Below are 19,623 nucleotides of genomic sequence, written 5' to 3'. Positions count from 1 at the left end.
TTTCCTTTAAAAATAAAAAAAAAAGGAAAGCCTTTCTACTGAATCAGGAAGAATGTTGATCAGAAGACAGTAGTTTCTATTTCTTTTTTAAAGATTTTATTTATTTTTGGTCAGAGAGAGCAGGAACAAACAGGGGGGACAGCAGGCTCCCTGCTGAGCAAGAAACCCGATGGGGGACTTGATCCTAAGACTCTGGGATCATGACCTGAGCCAAAGGCAGAGGCTTAACCACTGGAGCCACCCAGGCATCCTTGCTTATTTTGTTTTAATTCCAGTATAGTTAACATTTGTTGAAACAAATGTTATTAAATTTTTAAAATTTTTTTAATTTTTAAAAAAGATTTTATTTATTTGAGAGAGAGAGAGAGAGAGAGACCACAGGCAGGGGGAGCAGCAGGCAGAGGGAGAAGCAGGCTCCCTGCTGAGTAGGGAGCCTGATGCAGGGCTCTATCCCAGGACCCTGGGATCATGGCCTGAGTGGAAGACAGCTGCTTAACGGACTGAGCCATCCAGACGTTCCCTTAAAAATTTTTTAATTGAGATATAACATACATAAAATGCACAAATCTGTAGTGTACAGCTTGATTAGTTTTTACTTATGTCTACACCTGTGTTACCACGACCCAGATCAATACACAAGATATTTCCAGCATCTCCGAAGTCCCTTTCATGTCCCTAGTCAGTATCCCATTTCCCAAGGGTAACTACTATTCTGACTGCCAGAACTATAGATTAGTTTTGTCTAAAAAGATTAAAAAGAAAAAAGCCAGATATCGCTGATAACCTCCTAGTTACCTAAATATAGTGGAGTTTTCTCGGGCTTTGATTGGTGGATAACGCCTCCTACTTGCAATTCCAAGTTTATCTTTTTTTTTTTTTTAAGATTTTATTTATTTATTTGAGAAGGGGGGAGGGAGAGCACGAGCAGGGGGAGGGGCAGAGGGAGCCGCATGTGGGACTCGATCTCCCGACTGTGGGATCATGACCTGAGCCGAAGGCAGTAGCCTAACCAACTAAGCCACCCAGGCGCCCCCAATTTTTTTCCTTTTTAAGACCGAGTTTATCTTGTTTCATGTCTAGCTTCTCTTTCTCCCATCCTCTAAGTTTAGATGAATACCAATGTCCCGGTTACTAACGTATTCACTCTGGGCTTCAAGCCCACCCTTTCTCCCCCCACTTGGTGAAACTGGAGTGGATCCCTGCAAAGCACATTTTCTTCTGCGGAAACTGGCTCTAGGTTAGGCTCTGTCAATAGAGGGCGCAGGAGGACTTTTCTACTTCCTGTTTGCTTATTTGTTTCTTCGCGTTGCTGTGATTGGCTTGCTTGGCTCCGGGTGCAATGGGTCCCCGCAGTGTTCTCTGTGCGGTGGGCTACCCTTAACAGTTCTGCCGAGCTGCCTCCAGTGCGTCTCTTCCTCACTCTTTCGGTGGATGATGTGTTCCTGCAGCAGTGGCACCAACTATCCAGAGGTCTGAATCTCAGCTCTGCGGGGGTGGGGGTGGGGGGACTCCTCGAATTTTCTGAGGTACTTCTTTGTTCACTTTTACCTCAGCCCTGGAAGTGGCAGCCTCTCTCCGCAGTAATGATTTCTGTTACGCCTTGTAGGTCTTTGCATTTCAGTAGTCAACCACCCTTTGTCTAGTTAACAATTCTTTATATTCAGCTTTCACTGTTGGGATCACTGGTGTGGTTCCTGTTTCCTGCCGGGACCCAGATTCTGCTTTTGATCTAACCTCCTCTTTCTCTATACCTCTCTATTACAAATCTCCCCCAAATCCATGACTTTGAAATTTTTATCTGCATTTGTACCTTTCCCTAAGATTCCAGCTTAACATGACCCGCTGTAAGCTGGCTCTGATTTTCCTCCACCACCTCCTTCTCCTGCTGTGATATTGTGATTTATAACAAGAAGTATCTATTTGGTCTTCCACTCGTTCCTGGCACAGAGGTCCTAAAGCCCTTGGAATTTCCTGTGATAAGAGCCACAAAGGTGTCTTTAGTTATGTTAATGGTTGCTTTTGGAAAGCCCTTAGGTAACTGGAATGGGGGCTGGTTACCAGGGGAACCAACCTGTGATTAGTGGGTTAGAATTTGTACTATCCAGTCCCCCCAAACTTCGGGGAAGGGGGGGGGCTGGAGGTGGAATCAATTGCCGATGGCCAATGAGTTAATTAATCATGCCTAGGTAATGAATCCTCCATAAAAACCCAAAGTGGGGACGCCTGGGTGGCTCAGTCGGTTAAGCGTCTGCCTTCGGCTCAGGTCATGAGCCCCGGGGTCCTGGAATTGAGCCCCGCATGGGGCTCTCTGCTCCCCCTGCTTGTGCTCTCTCTCAAATAAATAAATAAAATCTTTAAAAACCACACACAGAACCCAAAGGGACAGGGTTCAAAGAGCTTCTGGTTTGGTGAGCATGTGGCTGTGCGGGAGTAGTGGCCCCTGGAGAGGGCAGGGCAGCTCCGCGCCCTTTCCCCGCGCCTTGCCTTGTGCATTTCTTCCATCGGGCTGTTCCCAATTTACAGCCTTTTATAATACCCTGGCAATCTAGTGAGTCAAATGTTTCCTGAGTTCTGTGAGCCGCTCTAGCAAATTAATTGTATCAAGGAGGGGGGTCCTGGGAACTTCTGATTTATAGGCAGTTGGTCAGAAGTACAGGTAACAATCTGAATTTGCAGTTGGCATCCTGAATGGCAGATGGTCGTTGGAACCCTCCAATTTGTGGCTGGTGGGGTCAAAAGCACAGGTGATAATCTGGATTTGTGAGTGGCATCTAAAGTGTGGGGAATGGGCAGTCCTATAGGACTGAACCCTTAACCTGTGGAATCAATGTTACATCCAGGTAGATCGTGTCAGGATCGAGCGAAATTGTAGTATACCCAGCTGGTGTCTGCACTGTTTGTTGGTGTGGGGGGAATCTACCCACACACATTGAAATTGGTGACCAAAACCCTAATCACCTGAATTCCTTTTTTTAAAAAAATATTTATTTATTTGAGAGGGAGAGAAAAAGAGAGCATGAGTGGGGGGGGGGGCGGTTAGAGGGAGAGAGAGAAGCAGGCTCCCAGTTGACCAGGGAGCCCAATATGGGGCTCCATCCCAGGACCCTGAGATCATGACCAGAGCTGAAGGCAGATGCTTAACTTACTGAGCCACCCAGGTGCCCCTCTACCTGAATTCCTTATTTCTGTCAAATATACAGTACTGGTTTGCAAGTCACAAACCTAAGTCATCTATGAATATTGAAACCAAAGAAGAGGGAAGTATCAGTTATGGCATCCTATCTTTTAATTCTCTTCTACAACTCTTATAATTGTCCCTCCCTATCCTTCCCATTGTGACTGTTTTAAGTTGACTACTCATTACAGGTTTCCAGTGTATAAACTCTACACATACTCCAGTTACTGAAAAAGAGCAGCTCTAATCAGATCATTCTCAAAAACCTATAGTGGCTCCCCATTTTCTGGTGAATAACATCCAAACTCCATTACCTGTCATTTAAGGACCTCCACAAAATGGAATCAGTTTGCTTTTACCATATCACAATGCTGTATGCTCTTTGCTCCAGCAAGTGGAATGATTTGGTGTTTCCTACACGTCTCACCAATTTCTTCACTCTTGTGCTTTTGCCTGAAAAAGCCCTTTGGAGCTTCCCCAATGAAGTCTTTCCCAGTGCATCCTTTTGTCTAGAAAGAAATTCCTCTCTTTGCTTAACTCTCTGTGAACTCTTGACCTATACCTGTTCCAACATCTCAAGTCATATCCCAGTATTCGGTGGGGACAGGGTCAGTTATATCCTGGCTGGCCGGGAGGCGGGGCCTGGACCTGACCCCTCCCTAGCTGTGGGACAACAGCTTGGGGGAGCTGGGATGACTGGAGGTCGACATAGGAAGGGGCTTGAGGTCTAAGAACAATTATGGTTGAGTCGGATAGAAACAGGGCATAGGGGACCCAGGATGAAGTAGTAGGCATCCTCAGTAAATCACAGTAATCCCAGGAAGGTGCAATTTGAACGTGCACAGATGTGGCATCAGAGAGTGTCAGCAGGAAGAACTAACAAGCGTCCATCTGGTAGCTGCAGTTCGGGGACAGTTCAGGAGCAGTGCTCCGGTTCAAGGACCCCAAGCCAAAGAAAAGACATTATACTGTGAAAGTTACTAGAATCAGAAACGAGGGGCAGAGGCCAAGATACAAGATAGAATCCATTGATAAGGCCTGGAGCCTCCAGGAGGGGACTGAGATGTTAAGCAAGTTTTCAGAACAGGAACTCTGGTGCAGTGAAAAAGTCAGAATCCTGTATATAAGAATTAAGGCCCCACGACAGAGCCAAATGATGAGGAAGGGCACCCGGGTGCTTATGTCCAGCCTTCCAGGGGCTGGAGTCTTGTTAATTGCTTCCTGCCTTAAGTCAGATTCATCCTGGGATCTGAATCAATGTTGATTTTATAGGTGTGGGCAAGACCTGACACATTCTTTTCTCTCTTACAATTACTTCTGCTAAATATATTTACCTCCTCCACTGGTCTGCATGTTTTTGAGGCCAGGGTTTCCTCTAGTTCACCCGTATCTCCCATTGTACGTAGTTCAGTGCATTGCACGTAGTGAAAGTGGCTGGTAAGTGTTTGGTGAGCCAGGAAAGGTATAGGCCTGGATCTCCGGAGTGGAGAGATGGGGAATGGGGGTGTGGTTGTTGGGGATGAAGAAGGAGCTGAGGACTCAAAAAGCATAGTCCTGGAGCACCTGGTCGGCTCAGTCGGTAGAGCATGTGACTCTTTATCTCGGGGTCTTGAGTTCAAGCTCCTCTTTTGAGGGTAGAGTTTTCTTCAAATCAATCAAATCAAATCAAATCAAAGAGCATAGTCCTGGTCCCAAAGATCTGCACAGGCAATGAGGTGAGATGAGAAATCAGGGCCAGGAAAGTGAGAGAGATGCCAGGCTAGAGGAGGTTAAGCAGGGTAAGCTGTGTTGAGGGGATGGAATCCCCCCCTCGCCAGCACAATTGGGAGAGAAGAGGACTTGTGCGGGTCCCCCTGGGTAGCTATTTGTATGAAGGAGATTATATATGTAGAGTTTATATGTATATGTATGTACACACACACACACACACACACACACACACACGGAGCAAGAGAGATGTGAGAAAGTGGCCAGAAGTGAAAACTTAGTAAATATGTAAATTAGAGGATAATTATATGCACAGCACAGTGATTATTTACCTTAGGAAAAGATCTGTTATAAGGTTGCTATTAAAAACAACGGGTGCCTGGGTGGCTCAGTTGGTAAATCGTCTGCCTTTGGCTCAGGTCATGATCGCAGGGTCCTGGGATCAAGTTCGGCATGGGGTTCCCTGCTCAGTGGGGAGTCTGCTTCTCCCTCTGCCTGCCGCTCCCCCCGCTTGTGTTCTCTCTCTCAAATAAATAAATAAATAAATAAAATATTTAAAAACAGCAACAACAATAACAAAAGGCAAGATCTAGTAAGACATTTGAAATTTGACTTCACTACCAGTGGCAAAAAAAAAATTGTGTACAGTTTTTCAGAAATACATCTACAAGTTCAATGAGTTTGTTCTTATTTTTCCATTTTCTTTAATTATGAACTGTTTGACATGTAATATGTTTTCAATGGACTTTTGATACACAGATTTGGATTAATTATAATTCTTGGCTGAAGACAACTATCATCATTGGTCCATTCATAACCCTTTCCAACTATGTCTTTCTATCTATGTACTTATCCCTCCATCTATCTAAAATTACAGGTAAATAGGGGCACCTAGTTGGCACTCTCAGTGGAGCATGAGACTCTTGATCTCAGGGTCATGAGTTCAAACCCTACTTTGGGCATAGAACTTTATACTTAAAGAAAAAATTATAAGCAAATAAGCATCAGCGAACCTACCACCCACTGTGAGAGCTAGGACTTAGTCAACAATGTTCATCCAACTAAATGGTCTTCAGCCATTTCATCACTCTGCTCCTGAGCTGAGATAACCGTCTGAATCCTATGTTAGTCATTCTCTTGCTTTCCTTGATCTATCTATATTCAGACCTAAAAGTCCATCTTTAATTTTAGTTGTTTTTAACTTTTTTAAGGTTTTTTTTTTTCTTTTTTTTTTTTAGGTAATCTCTATACCCAACATGGGACTGGAACTCATGACTCTGAAATCAAGAGTCACATGCTCTTCTGATTGAGCCAACCAGGTGCCCCAGTTTTTGTTTTTATTTCTGTTTTCAAGATTTTATTTATTTATTTGACAGAGACATAGTGAGAGAGGGAACACAAGCAGGGAGCGTGCGAGAGGGAGGAGCAGGCTTCCTACGGAGCAGGGAGCCTGATGCAAGGCTTGATCCCAGGACCCTGGGGTCGTGACCTGAGCTGAAGGCAGATGCTTAAAGACTGAGCCACCCAGGCACCCCAACCCCAGTTGTTTTTAACTTTTAAAAAGAAGATCTAGTTGTATGGAATAGTTGCAGACTTGATGTGCTTAGTATTATATTGCTCGGACTTGTCCTTGTTGGTGTGTGTTGCTGTGGTTTATTTTGATGGGGTATAATAAGCCATTGTATGAATATACTATGGTTGATCAATCCACTCTGCTGTCAATGAATATTAGGTTGTTTTCAGATTTTTGCTGTTGTGAACAATGCCACTATGACCATATGTGTACGTGTCTCCTGAGATACTTATATAAGAGTTTCTGTGATATATTTAGGACTAGAATTACTGGATCGTAGAGCATGTGACTGTTCAACTTCATGGTATAAGAGTAAACTATTTCCTAAGATGGTTATATGAATATGCTCTCCTAACAGCAATATATAAAAGATTCTCTTGATCTATATCCTTTTCAACACTTGGTATTATCAGACGTTTAAATTTTTGCCAACCAGTGGGTGTAAAATAGCATCACGTTGTGGTTTGATTTGAATTTCCCTGATCATTAATGGTGTTTAACATCTACTAACATGTCCATTGGTCGCATGTGTTTTCTCTTCTGTGACGCGTCTATTTATGCCTGTCTTAGTCCCTTCAGGCTGCTGTAACAGAATACGGTAGACTAGGTGGCTTATAAACAACAGAAATTTATTTCTCATGGTTCTGGAGGCTGAGAAGTCCAAGATCAAGGTGCCGGCAGATTTGGTGTCTGGTGAGAGCCTGCTTCCTGTTTTGTATGTGACCATCTTCTCATTGTGGATGGAAAGGGAGTTCTCTGGGGTCTTTTTAATGAAGGCGCCAATCTCATTCATGAGGGCTCCACCCTCATGACCTAGTCACCTCCCAAAGGCTCCACATCTTTACACCATCACATTGACGGTTATGATTTCAACATACGAGTTTTGGGGGGGACACAAGCATTTAGTCCATAACAGTGAATTTTGTCCATTTTCCTATTTGGTTGCTTGTGTTGTTCTTATTCATTTGTGGGGGTTCTCTATATATTCTAGTTGTCTTAATTGCAAATATCTTCTCCTGGTTTGTAATTCAGGAGGAGGGCTATATCTGGGCTCGCTGGTCTATTCTAGTACCATATCATTGTCCTAATTACTATAACTTCATAATTAGTCCTGAGATCTGGGAGACCAATCTGTTCTACTTCAGAAGTATTCTGGCTATTTTTGGTTCCTTCCTTTTAAAGCTACAAAGCTGTTGTTCTCATCTGGGAGTGATATTATCATCCCCTCCCCCTGGGACATCGGCAGTGTCCATAGTCATTTTTGATTGTCACGACTTGGGGTGGGAGGATGGGTTTCTACTGGCATATAGTAGGTAGAGACCAGGGATGCTGCAGACATCCTACAATGCGAAAGTACAACTCCCCGGGACAAAAAGTTATTTGGCCCCAAATGTCAACACTGTCAAGGGTGAGAAACCCTGATACAAAGTTTAGAATCAGCTTATCAGGAAAGGAACCCCCTGGAATTTTTTTTTTTTTTAGATTTATTTATTTATTTGAGAGTAAGAGAGCGAGTGGGTTGGTGGAGGGGAAGGCAGAGAGAGGGAAAGAGTCTCCAGCAGACTCCCCGCTGGACGTGGTGCTGGATGTGGGGCTCGACCTCACAACCCTGAGATCATGACCCAAACTAAAAACAAAAGTTGGATGCCCAACCAACTGCACCACCCCGGTCCCTGCCGCTGCCCCCCCCACTGGAATTTTGATTGGAATTGCACTGAATCTACAGATACTGAATATCTGAGTCATTTCTAAGTGTGTTTCCTTTTTTTCAAGAACCAACTTTCAGCTTTGTTAGTCTATCCTATTTTTGTTTTTTATTTCATTGATATTCTCACTTGCTTTTATTTTTTCTTTCCGTCTGCTTTCCTTGGATTTATTCTTTCTTTTTTTAACTTCTTAAGTTGGATAATTAATTGATTTTAAGTCTTTCCTTTTTTCTACGCTAGGCATCTAGGGCTATAAAAGTTAAGTTATAAAGCGTAACAATAAAATTAATATCTGGGAACCAACTACCTATCTTTTGTTTTCTGATTCTGAACACTTCCTTCTCATCTTTTCCTTATTAATAGCATATTTGCCACTTCTCTTTTTGTTACCCGTTCCTTATCCTTATAGGACTGTTATTTCTTCATAGGTGTGTGGTCTTTTGTCTGGGGGTTTCTTTTTCTTTTTTTTTTTTTTAAGATTTATTTATTTATTTATTTGACAGAGATAGAGACAGCCAGCGAGAAAGGGAACACAAGCAGGGGGAGTGGGAGAGGAAGAAGCAGGCTCACAGCAGAGGAGCCTGATGTGGGGCTCGATCCCATAACGCCGGGATCACGCCCTGAGCCGAAGGCAGACGCTTAACCGTTGTGCCACCCAGGCGCCCCCTTTTTTTTTTTTTTTTTTTTTAAGATTTTAGAAAGAGCACGGGCGAGTGTGTGCATGAGTGGGGGGAGGGGGCAGAGGGAGAGGGAGAGAAAGAAAATTTCAAGCAGACCCCACAATGAGAGCAGAGCCCAATGCAGGGCTCGACCCCACGACCCCACAACCCCAAGACCACTACCTGAGCTGAAATCAAAAGTTGGATGCCCAATCGACTGAGGCACCCAGGCACCCCTTGTCTGGGGTTTCTTATCTGCTTGTTATTGCCATTAAAATACTGTGACTCTGGGGGCGCCTGGGTGGCACAGCGGTTAAGCGTCTGCCTTCAGCTCAGGGCATGATCCTGGCATTCTGGGATCGAGCCCCACATCAGGCTCCTCCGCTAGGAGCCTGCTTCTTCCTCTCCCACTCCCCCTGCTTGTGTTCCCTCTCTCGCTGGCTGTCTCTCTCTCTGTCGAATAAATAATAAATTAAAAAAAAAAATCTTAAAAAAAAAAAATACTGTGACTCTGTTGCATCTAGGTCTCATTATTGGTTAGAGTCAACAAGTATGTATTTTATGGTAGGACTTATAGGGTTCAGAAAAATTAGAAAACCTCACTTTTATCCTTAAGGAGGTAATCGTTTTATTCAGAAAGCCAAGACTTAAACACATAGATAACAAAACCAGAAAAATGCGATATAGAATTCTGATTATGTAATCTAGGAATTGGCAAAATTCTCAGCCAAAACCTTACATCAATACTTCTTGTTTTAGCTCCTGATATAGAATAAGGAGATCTTTAGCTGAGTTTCTAAGATGCACAGACTGTTAGATTTACTTATAATGTCATTTCATTTTACCTCTGTTTAAAAATCTAATATTCAATTTTAAGACCAGAAGCAGTTTTGAGATCAAATCATTTATAGCAGTGGTGCTTATCTTTGGCCGCACATCAGAATCCTGAGGAGTTTTAAAAGCATGGCAATGCAATCACTAATAAGAATCACCTGGAGTGCTTGTTTAATGTACATATTCCATACACCTGCTCTGAAGAGTCCCATTTAGTAGGTGGAGGGCAAGGCCCCGGACTCTGAGGGATTAATGAGTGCTCTAGGTGATTCTTCTGATCAAACCAGTTTGGAAAACACTGATTTAGACCAGTGCTTCTCAAACCTTCACATGCACACAGGTTGTCTGGGCCTTTTGTTAAAATGAAGATTCTGCTGATGTGGGTTTATGGGGGGCATGAGATTCTGTGTTGTTGTTGTTGTTGTTGTTTTGTTTTTAAAGATTTTATTTATTTATTTGACAGAGAGAGAGACAGCCAGCGAGAGAGGAAACACAATTGGGGGAGTGGGAGAGGAAGAAGCAGGCTCCCAGCGGAGCAGGGAGCCCGATGTGGGGCTCGATCCCAGGACTCTGGGATCACACCCTGAGCCGAAGGCAGATGCTTAATGACTGAGCCACCCAGGTGCCCCGGATTCTGTGTTTTTAATAAGCACTTGGATGCTGCTGAAGCTGCTGGCCTACCCTTTGAGTAGTAAGGATTTAGAACAATTTTGTTCAGTATGACTTTCTTTGAGGTACAAATGTTTTACACTGTCCAGTACCACAGCCACCAGGCACTTATCGTCACTGGCACATACAGTTGTACAGCACTGAAATGAGGCTAATATGACTAAGGGACTGAATTTTATTTTATTTTATTTTATTTTATTTTATTTTATTTTATTTTATTTTTTAAGGGACTGAATTTTAAATTTTATTTCATTTAAATTAATTGAAATTGAAATCGAAATAGCTACATGTGGCTAGTGACTACCATTTTGGCCAGATTTAGAACAAACATTCTTCAGGATAACTTGCTGAAAGAAGTCTAGAATCATTTCAGGTTAGTAAAGTTATGCTCGTTACTCAAAACTTTGATTTAGAAATGAGTATTCTTTTTTTTTTTTTAAGATTTTATTTATTTATTGGACAGAGAGAGACAGCGAGAGAGGGAACACAAGCAAGGGGAGTGTGAGAGGGAGAAGCAGGTTTCCTGCCGAGCAGGGAGCATGATGTGGGGCTGGATCCCAGGACGCTGGGATCATGACCTGAGCCGAGGGCAGACGCTTAATAGCTGAGCCACCCAGGTGCCCCTAGAAATCAGTATTCTTATACAGTAAAAACTGTGGGTGTATATTATTCCTGGGAGCCTCAATAGCCATGTTGCCTTTATAGTGCGCTTTCTAGGAAATTTCTGTTTATCTCAGCCTTTGAGATTTGGCTACTAAAATTTGTTTCTCATTTACAAAGTCTTCCAGAGTCATCAACATTTAAGAAAGGGAATTAGGATAACTCATTTATTGAAATATTTGTTGAAAAAACTCCCCCTAAAATCATCCTGAATGTCCAATTCAGAACTAGTAAAACATATTTGGGACTGTTGGCAACTCTATTTACCAAGGGTTTAAAATACTTAAGGCTGTTCACACCAAAAGACATTTGCAGTCATTTCCTTAGAGAGACCGCCAGAAAGCTGGCCCATCCTGCGCTGCCAAAATGTTTTATGAAAATTTAGAGCTTGCCTGTTATTTGTGGAAACTGTGCTAGCAAATGGGTAGACGACAAGGACCTGATTGTTCCTGACACTAAACCTTTAATGTGTTGTGTCGTGCTTTGGAAGCTTGCAGACTTAGGTTTGGTATATTTTCTTTTCCCCTTTCCTAGCTGACACTATATAATAAAAAAGGTTTTGCACTCTGGGTTTACACAAAGCATCCTAACAAAACCACAGCTTTCCATCTTCTTTTCTCAGGCACCTGGGTGGATGTCCCTGGCACTAGACGGGAGAAGAGAGGCCATTGAGAGCACCATGCTATTCAAGACCTGCTGGACCCCAGGCTTTAGACCATGTGGTTGATTGACTTCCTCCCTCTAGATGCCTAGAGGCAAGGTTTGGAAAGACAACTTGCTGAGAATGTATGAAGAAGAGTTTGGTGGAAATTTCCAGAAGCCAGGAGCTAAAGAACTTCTTTAAGAAAAGGAGGAAAATGTTCTCTAAGTGAATTTCATGTTAGCATGTCTAATTTCACTGTGTCCTATATTCAAAGTTTGCAGGATTTTGCATGAAGGGTTATTTTTATTCATTTATATACACACGTAAGGGTCCATTTGCTCAACAAATGAATACCCATTGGTGCCTATAATCAATGTGTTCACTTGATAGCCCTTACCCTTGAGATCACTTGATTATTTGTCTGCAGACTGTATGCTTCTAGCACAGGACCTGGCATGTAGTAGGCTCAGTAAATACTTCTGGCCTGAATGAGAAATGAACGGGCAAGGTGTCTTGTAGATGCATTATGATGCCAGATGCTGGCTTTAGGCAGGCTGTCTGGACCAGCCCGAGAGGGCTTATGGCTGGCTGGTGGGGTTGTTTTCTACTCACTGTACAGTCCAGTGTACTTTAAATTAGTCACATTCCCAGAAAGGGGCAGAGCCAAATTTAATCCAAATCCCCTGACTCCCCATGCTTTCTCTATTATTCTCTATTCAGAAACCGTGTATGTTACAAACAGAGGTACTGCGATAAAACCTGTACAGAATAATTTGAATTGTGGTTGTATCTTTCTGAATTCAAGCCTTTGAATGCCAAAGTGCCCAAAGCATTGCCTTTTATTCTTTCCATTCCCTTGTTCATTAACTCAATGTTACTGTTGTTCTCCATTTTAAAAAATCTTGACAAGAGACTGTGTAGATTCTAAAGCATTCTGAATTTACCCTATTATTTCAAAGAAGTATTTTAAAATATTTTAAAAGAGTAAGCCTTTCTTTTTGAGTTTCTCTATTATGTTTGTTTTGTTTTTTTAATGGGTTTAGACCAGTGTTTCTCAATCTTTTGTTTTCTTTTTTTTATTGAGGTATAATTGACATATGATGTTATATTAGCTTCAGGTGTACAACCTAATGATTCGATATTCGTATATATTGCAAAACGATCGCCACAATAAGTCTAGTTAACCTCCATCAGCACATATAGCTATAAATTTTTTTTCTTGTGATACGAACTTTTAAGATCTGCTCTCTTAGCAACTTTCAAATATACAGTATAGTATTAGTAACCATAGTCCGTACACTGTACATTACACCTCCAAGACTTGTTTATCTTATAACTGGAAATTTGCGTCTTTTGACCACCTTCACCCATTTCAGCCTTCCCTGCGCCCTGCTTCACAACCACCGATGTGTTGTATTTGTGAGTTTGGTTTTTCTAATGTGTGTTTTTCAATGAAGCAGTGTTGATTACACACTTATGCCTTTTGAATTACTTAAAAATGCGTTTGCTCTTCTAGCTGCATCTTTTGAGCATGGTCGTACTTTCTTCTGGAGGTTTTTCTTTATTTTGCCTAAACCCTTTTGAGTTAATGTCAGTCTTAAATCTCCGCTTTGGGCAACCCTTGATGAACTAACAGTGAAGCTTCCCAAACTTTAACCTGCATCAAAACCCCCTAGAGGACTTGTTAAAACTCAGATTGCCAGCCCCCACTTTAGCGTTTCTGGTTCATTGAGTCTGGGGTGAGGCCTGAGACTTGGCATTTCTCTTTCGTTTTTCTTTTTTTAAGATTTTATTTATTTATTTGAGAGAGAGAGCACCAGCAGGGGGAGTGGCAGGGAGAGGGAGAAGCAGACTCCCTACTGAGCAGGGAGCCCAACTCGGGGCTCCATCCCAGGAACCCGAGATGATGACCCGAGCCAAAGGCAGACGTCCAACTGACTGAGCCACCCAGCCATTCCCAGAGACTTGGCATTTCTGATAAGTTTCCAGGTGAAGCAGATACTGCTGGTCTGAGGACCACACTTTGAGAACTGCTGGCCTGAAAGATTGAGGCACTGCACATCAACATCTGCTGATATCATAAAATGAGAGACAACCAGGCATTATGTGCCTCCTGATGGAAGAACACAGTATGTACTACCCAGGAAGCAGTCTTGTAGGAAAAAAAAAATAGAACTCGAATCTTACCAAGCTCTAAATTACCAATCTAAAGTAACGCATTAAACTATGGGGACGCAATTAGCAAAGTCTAGACCATGGGAAACCAAGATTCTTCAGCTAATAAATTGCAGGGAAAAAAGAGAGATGGAGGAGGAATCTATAGATTAAAAGAGACCTCGAAGGTGTATCATTCAATTGCAGTGTGTGGACCTTATTTGCATCCTTTTTTTCCTTTTAACCTAAGGTGTAAAAAGATACATGATATTTTATGGGGCAATTGAAAATTTGAATAGTGAATGGATATTTGATGATGTTGAGAAATTATTTCTAATTATGTATTGAAATCTAATTATTTTTAATTACGGTATTGTGGTAGACAGGATAATGCCTTTCCCCTACATCCTAATCCCTGGAACCTGTGAATATGTGGCAAAAGGGACTTTGCAGATGTGATTAAGGATCTTGGATGGGGACATTATTTGGATTATCCAGGTGTGTCCAGTATCCTCACAGGGTCCTTGTGAAGGAAAGAGGGTAACGTTAGGAGAGTCAGAGGCAGAGGAGATGTGACAACTGAAGCAAAGGTCGGAGTGAGAGAGAGGGAGATTGGCAGATGCTATACTGCTGGCTTGGAAGATGGAGGAAGCAACCACAAGCCAAAGAACGCAGGTGCTTTCTAAAGCTAGAAAAGGCAAGGAAACCGATTCTCCTCTGGAGCCTCCAAAAACAACACAGCCCTGCCTACCCATTTTGGACTTCTGACCTTTGGAACTATAATATAATAAACTTCTGGGGGTTTGTTTTAAGATTTTATTTTGGGGGCACCTGGGTGGCTCAGTTGGTTGAGCAGCTGACTCTTGATTTCAGCTCCCGTTATGAACTCGGTCCTGGGATCCAGCCCCACCTCCGTCTCCCCGCTCAGCAGGGAGTCTGCTTGAGGATTTCTCTCCTTCTGCCCCTCCCACGGCTTACTCAAGCTCTCTCAAATAAATAAATCTTAAAAGGTTTTAGGGGCACCCGGGTGGCTCTGTCAGTTAAGTGTGTGCCTTTGGCTCAGGTCATGATCCCAGAGTCCTCTTCCCCTACCCTTCCCCCCTGCTCGTGTGCTCACGCACTCTCTCTCTCAAATAAATAAATAAAATCTTTGAAAAATATACGGTTTAAAAAAAGATTTATTTTTATTTTTTAAAGATTTTATTTATTTATTTGACAGAGAAAGTGCACAAGCAGGGGGAGTGGGAGAGGGAGAAGCAGACTCCCCACTGATCAGGAAGCCTGATGCAGGGCTTGATCCCAGGACCCTGAGATCATGACCTGAGCCGAAGGCAGATGCTTAACTGACTGAGCCACCCATGCGGTCCAAAAAGATTTTATTTTTAAATAATCTCTACACCTAATGGGGGCTCGAACTCACAACCCCCAGATCAAGGGTCACATGCTCCACCAACTGAGCCAGCCAGGCGCCCCTAAACTTCTGTTGTTTTAATCTGATAAGTTTGTGGTAATTTGTCATAGCAGCAATAGAACAGAAATACGGTTGTGTTATAGAGTCAACTGTTACTGTTTTTTAAAAATTTTTTTGAAAGAGAGCTTGTGTGCATGCACATGAGCAGGGGGCAGGGAGGAGAGGGAGAGAGAATACCAAGTAGTCTCCACACTCAGCTCGGACCATGGTGTGGGGCCCAGTCTCATGACTCTTAGACCATGACCTGAGCTGAAACCCAGAGTCAGATGCTGAACGGACTGAGCCACCCAGGTGCCCCTAAAGAGTCATCTTTTAGTTATATACAACTAAATATTTACAAAATAAATGATATGATGTCTAGAATTTGTTTCGAAATGATAGGGGTCGGGGTAGATTACAGAGGGGTCTGGATGAGGCAGGATTGGCCATAATTGTGGGTGCTGAGTGATGGGTGCATAGGGTCCATTATACTATTCTACTTTTGTGTATTTAATTAATTTATTTATTTTTAAAAGATTTTATTTATTTATTTTAGAGGGAGAAAGAGTGTGAGTGGGGGAAGGGGCAGAGAGAGAGGGAGAGAGAGAATCTCAAGCAGTCTCCATGCCCAGTGCGGACAGAGCCCGACACAGGGCTTGATCTCATGACGCTGAGATTGTGACCTGAGCCAAAATTAAGAGTCAGTCACTTAACTGACTGAGCCACCCAGGTGCCCCTTTGTTTTTAAAGATTTTGTATTTAAGTAATCTCTACACCCAACAGGGGGCTCAAACTCACAACCCCAAGATCAAGAGTTCCATGCTTCTTTTGTGTATTTAAAAAATTAAACACACATACACACATAAGAAAAAAAAATAGTTAAGTCTAACTATTATGACTTAGAAGACTTCCAAAGACCTAGGTTGGTGAAATCCTAGCTGTAATAGGAGTGTTTCCTATTCGGAGTGAAAGTATTATTAGGTCCAGAAGTGAGAGGGGCCATTTATTAAGGTGGCACTGGGACTCAAGAAGACCTAAGGAGGCCAGCCCAGGAAGGACAGGGGATGGAAGGGGAATGAATGGTGTGAGGTCCCAGGGAAGTGGAAGAGGTAAACCAGCAAAGATAGCAGTATGCACAAAAGAACAGAAAGAGTGAATTGAACCGGTCAAGGAGCAAAGGACTGTGCCTGCTTCTCTTAGGCTCCCAGTCACCTTGGCCTTCAAGGGTAGGCAGGTGACCGATTCTCTCCACCATTTTCCCTGTTCTCTTGAACTCATACTCCCCTAGTTATACTCTTCCTTTTGTCAGGTACTGTTGCCTGCTATATCCATTATTACCTATGTTAGTTTGCCTTTCGACTTTTCCAATCAATTTCTCTTGGTTGTTTGTTTTAGTTTTTACTTGTGTGTTTTTGGCAAGGCAGGTGCAAGCAACAAACAAAACCCAACTGCCCAAATCTATGGAATACATGGAATGTAAAGGGTCTCTAAATATTTGTCTTCCCAACTACCATGTTGGTTTATAAATCTGTGTTTAGACAGTGGACCCAAAAGAGAAGGGTCAATAGTTTACCTACACAGTACCTGGCACAGGTATGAGGTGAAACCAGCCCTTGACTTTGAACAAAGCAAAGCTTTCACTATCAAAATAGTAAGGTTTAATATAATTGGAGGCCAAATTACTGCCTTAAAGAGAAGTCATCATAAGAAAGAGGAGAAAATAATTGTAAGACAAATTACAGTAGCTTTAATGAAAAAGAATGGCTTGTGGAAAAGAGAGGACAACGAAATTGTAAGACTTGGTAAGTATGAGGGTGATGCTTTAACAACAGGGGTGACTCTTGAGACATGCTGTGAAGTGAAAGAAGCTAGACTCAAAAGAGGATGTACTGTGTAAGTCCTCCATTGATAAGATATCCAAGAACAGGCAAAACTAATCTATAATAATAGAAGCCAGAATAATGGTTACTTGGTAGTCTTCTTGACTAGGAGGACTCGTGAGATTTTCTGGGGGCTGAAAATTATACCTTGATGTCTGTATGAGTACATAGGTGCATACCTGTGTAAAACTTAATTGAGTTGTACATTTATGATTTGTGCACTTTATTGCACATAGGTTAAAGTTCAGTTGAAAAAAAAAAAAGCCCAGGACAATACCATACTTGTTTTTTTTTTTTTAACAATTTTTTAAAAGATTGTATTTATTTAAAAATTGAGCTACCCTATGATCCAGCCATTGCACTACTGGGTGTTTACCCCAAAGATACAGACGTAGTAAAAAGAAGAGCCATATGCACACCAATGTTCATAGCAGCAATGTCCACAATAGCTAAATCGTGGAAGGAGCCGAGATGCCCTTCAACAGATGACTGGATTAAGAAGTTGTGGTCCATATATACAATGGAATATTACTCAGCTATCAGAAAGAACGAGTTCTCAACATTTGCAGCAACATGGACGGCACTGGAGGAGATAATGCTAAGTGAAATAAGTCAAGCAGAGAAAGACAACTATCATGATTTCTCTCATCTATGGAACATAAGAACTAGAATGATCAGTAGGGGAAGAAAGGGATAAAGAAAGGGGGGGGTAATCAGAAGGGGGAATGAAACATGAGAGACTATGGACTATGAGAAACAAACTGAGGGCTACAGAGGGGAGGGGGGTGGGGGAATGGGATAGGCCGGTGATGGGTAGTAAGGAGGGCACGTATTGCATGGTGCACTGGGTGTTATACACAACTAATGAATCATCGAGCCTTACATCGGAAACCGGGGATGTACTGTATGGTGACTAACATAATATAATAAAAAATACTTATAAAAAAAAAAGATTGTATTTATTAGAGAGAGAGAGAGAGAGTGCGCACGAGAGCTTGAGAGAGCATGAGCCAGGGGTTAGGGGCAGAGGGAGAGGGAGAAGCAGAAGCAGACTCCCTGAGCAGGGAGCCCGACATGAGACTGGATCCCGGGACCCTGGGATCATGAGGGGAGCAGAAGGCAGACACTTAACGTACTGAGCCACCCACATGCCCTGATATTGTATTTGGTGAAGTGGCCTTGGGAGCTTGTCAGTCCAGCTGGCTCAGTGCTTGCTCTAGTCCTCATCCCCCTCCCTGTGACCATCAAACCCCAAGTGCTCTGACTGTTCCCCAGCCTTTGCCCACTCCAGCCCACGCGCTCCAGGTCGGCTGCTGGATGACCGGTAGCCTGCCAGCACTCACCCCATCTCAGGCTGCTCTCAGGCTGCAGAGGTGCGACTTCCATTGGGAGAGGTGAGCAGAACCCTCCAAGTTGCAGCAGCAGCTAGAGTAGTTGCAGGGATCTGCAACCCTCTACAACTTTTCTCAAAGGTGCCCCGTCATTCACTGAATAAGGTTCAAATACCTTAGCCTGGCCCTCAAAGTCCTCTCTCAATTGACCCCTTCTTATTTTGTTTGGCACAATGAACCTTTCACTGTTCAAACACCATGCAGTGACTTCATTACCTTGCACACATGCTGTTCCCTATGAGCTTCCACGTCCATGTCTATTTGGCAAACTTTTCATTCTCCCCTTTTCAGTTCAAATGTCACCTTTTACCTTCTTAAGAAATAGGCACATGGGGAACTAATAACTGTGGAGAGTTTATTATCAATCAACAGGCAGCATTTAGGTGCTTTTCATACATTATCTTTTTTAACCTTCACTCTAAGACCTGAGTTGATTTTATCCACTCTTATTTCACAGTATTATAGCGACTTGATTACATATAACAGGTCGTGAACCCTGTAGTTGCTCTACACAGTGCCTTGAATATAAATTCTCAAAGGGCTTACAGAAATGTTTGAAGACCCTACCCTATCCTATCAATTGGTTGGCTCGATATACGAAAAGAGAAGCATTTCAATAATGGTCCCAGCAGGAACAGAAAGTACAGTCACATGTGGTTTTGAAGAGAATTGAACGAATTATTTACAGAGGTGTGGGGAGGTTTAAGGGAACTAACAAGGGATCCTGAAGTTGCCCAGGGATTAGGAGAGACTGGAAGCTGGAAGCTGTACCCGTTTCTCCCACTTCCTGAAGAGCCAGTGAGGACGAACCCCAGAAAGGGAAGCCTTTGCCCAGAGCTGTCATGGAGCCACTGCTACCACCAGACTGAGACCCTAGGCAGGAAGGGCTTGGGAAAGAACTCCCCCCCACCCCTGTAATATGTGTGACTTCCATTACTCCTGACGGTACCCGCCGTTGGCCCGACCAGCTGTGGAGAGCGATACACTACTAAAGGCTAAGTCCCCTGGGGCACAGAATAAGGCAAAGGGTGAGAATTCATGGGGTGGAGGACAGCTCAAATACAGAATAACCAGCACAGGAAGTGTAAAACCAAAATTAATGTTTTAATTAAATGTGCAAAG

At 42.9% G+C, this 19,623-nt stretch overlaps 1 long non-coding RNA gene across 1 annotated transcript; it reads left to right on the top strand.

Moving 5' to 3' along the window:
- The first annotated feature begins 1,300 nt into the window (after positions 1–1,300).
- On the top strand, positions 1,301–13,711 carry LOC130543413 (uncharacterized). Its single transcript, XR_008958734.1, has 2 exons — positions 1,301–1,470; positions 11,606–13,711. It is a non-coding gene; the product is annotated as an uncharacterized LOC130543413 (long non-coding RNA).
- Positions 13,712–19,623: the final 5,912 nt, after the last annotated feature.

This window comes from Ursus arctos, chromosome X (assembly GCF_023065955.2).
Source record: "Ursus arctos isolate Adak ecotype North America chromosome X, UrsArc2.0, whole genome shotgun sequence".
Classification (NCBI taxonomy): domain Eukaryota; kingdom Metazoa; phylum Chordata; class Mammalia; order Carnivora; family Ursidae; genus Ursus; species Ursus arctos.
Note: the sequence above shows the minus strand (reverse complement) of the source record. Positions and strands in the feature narration are given on the sequence as shown.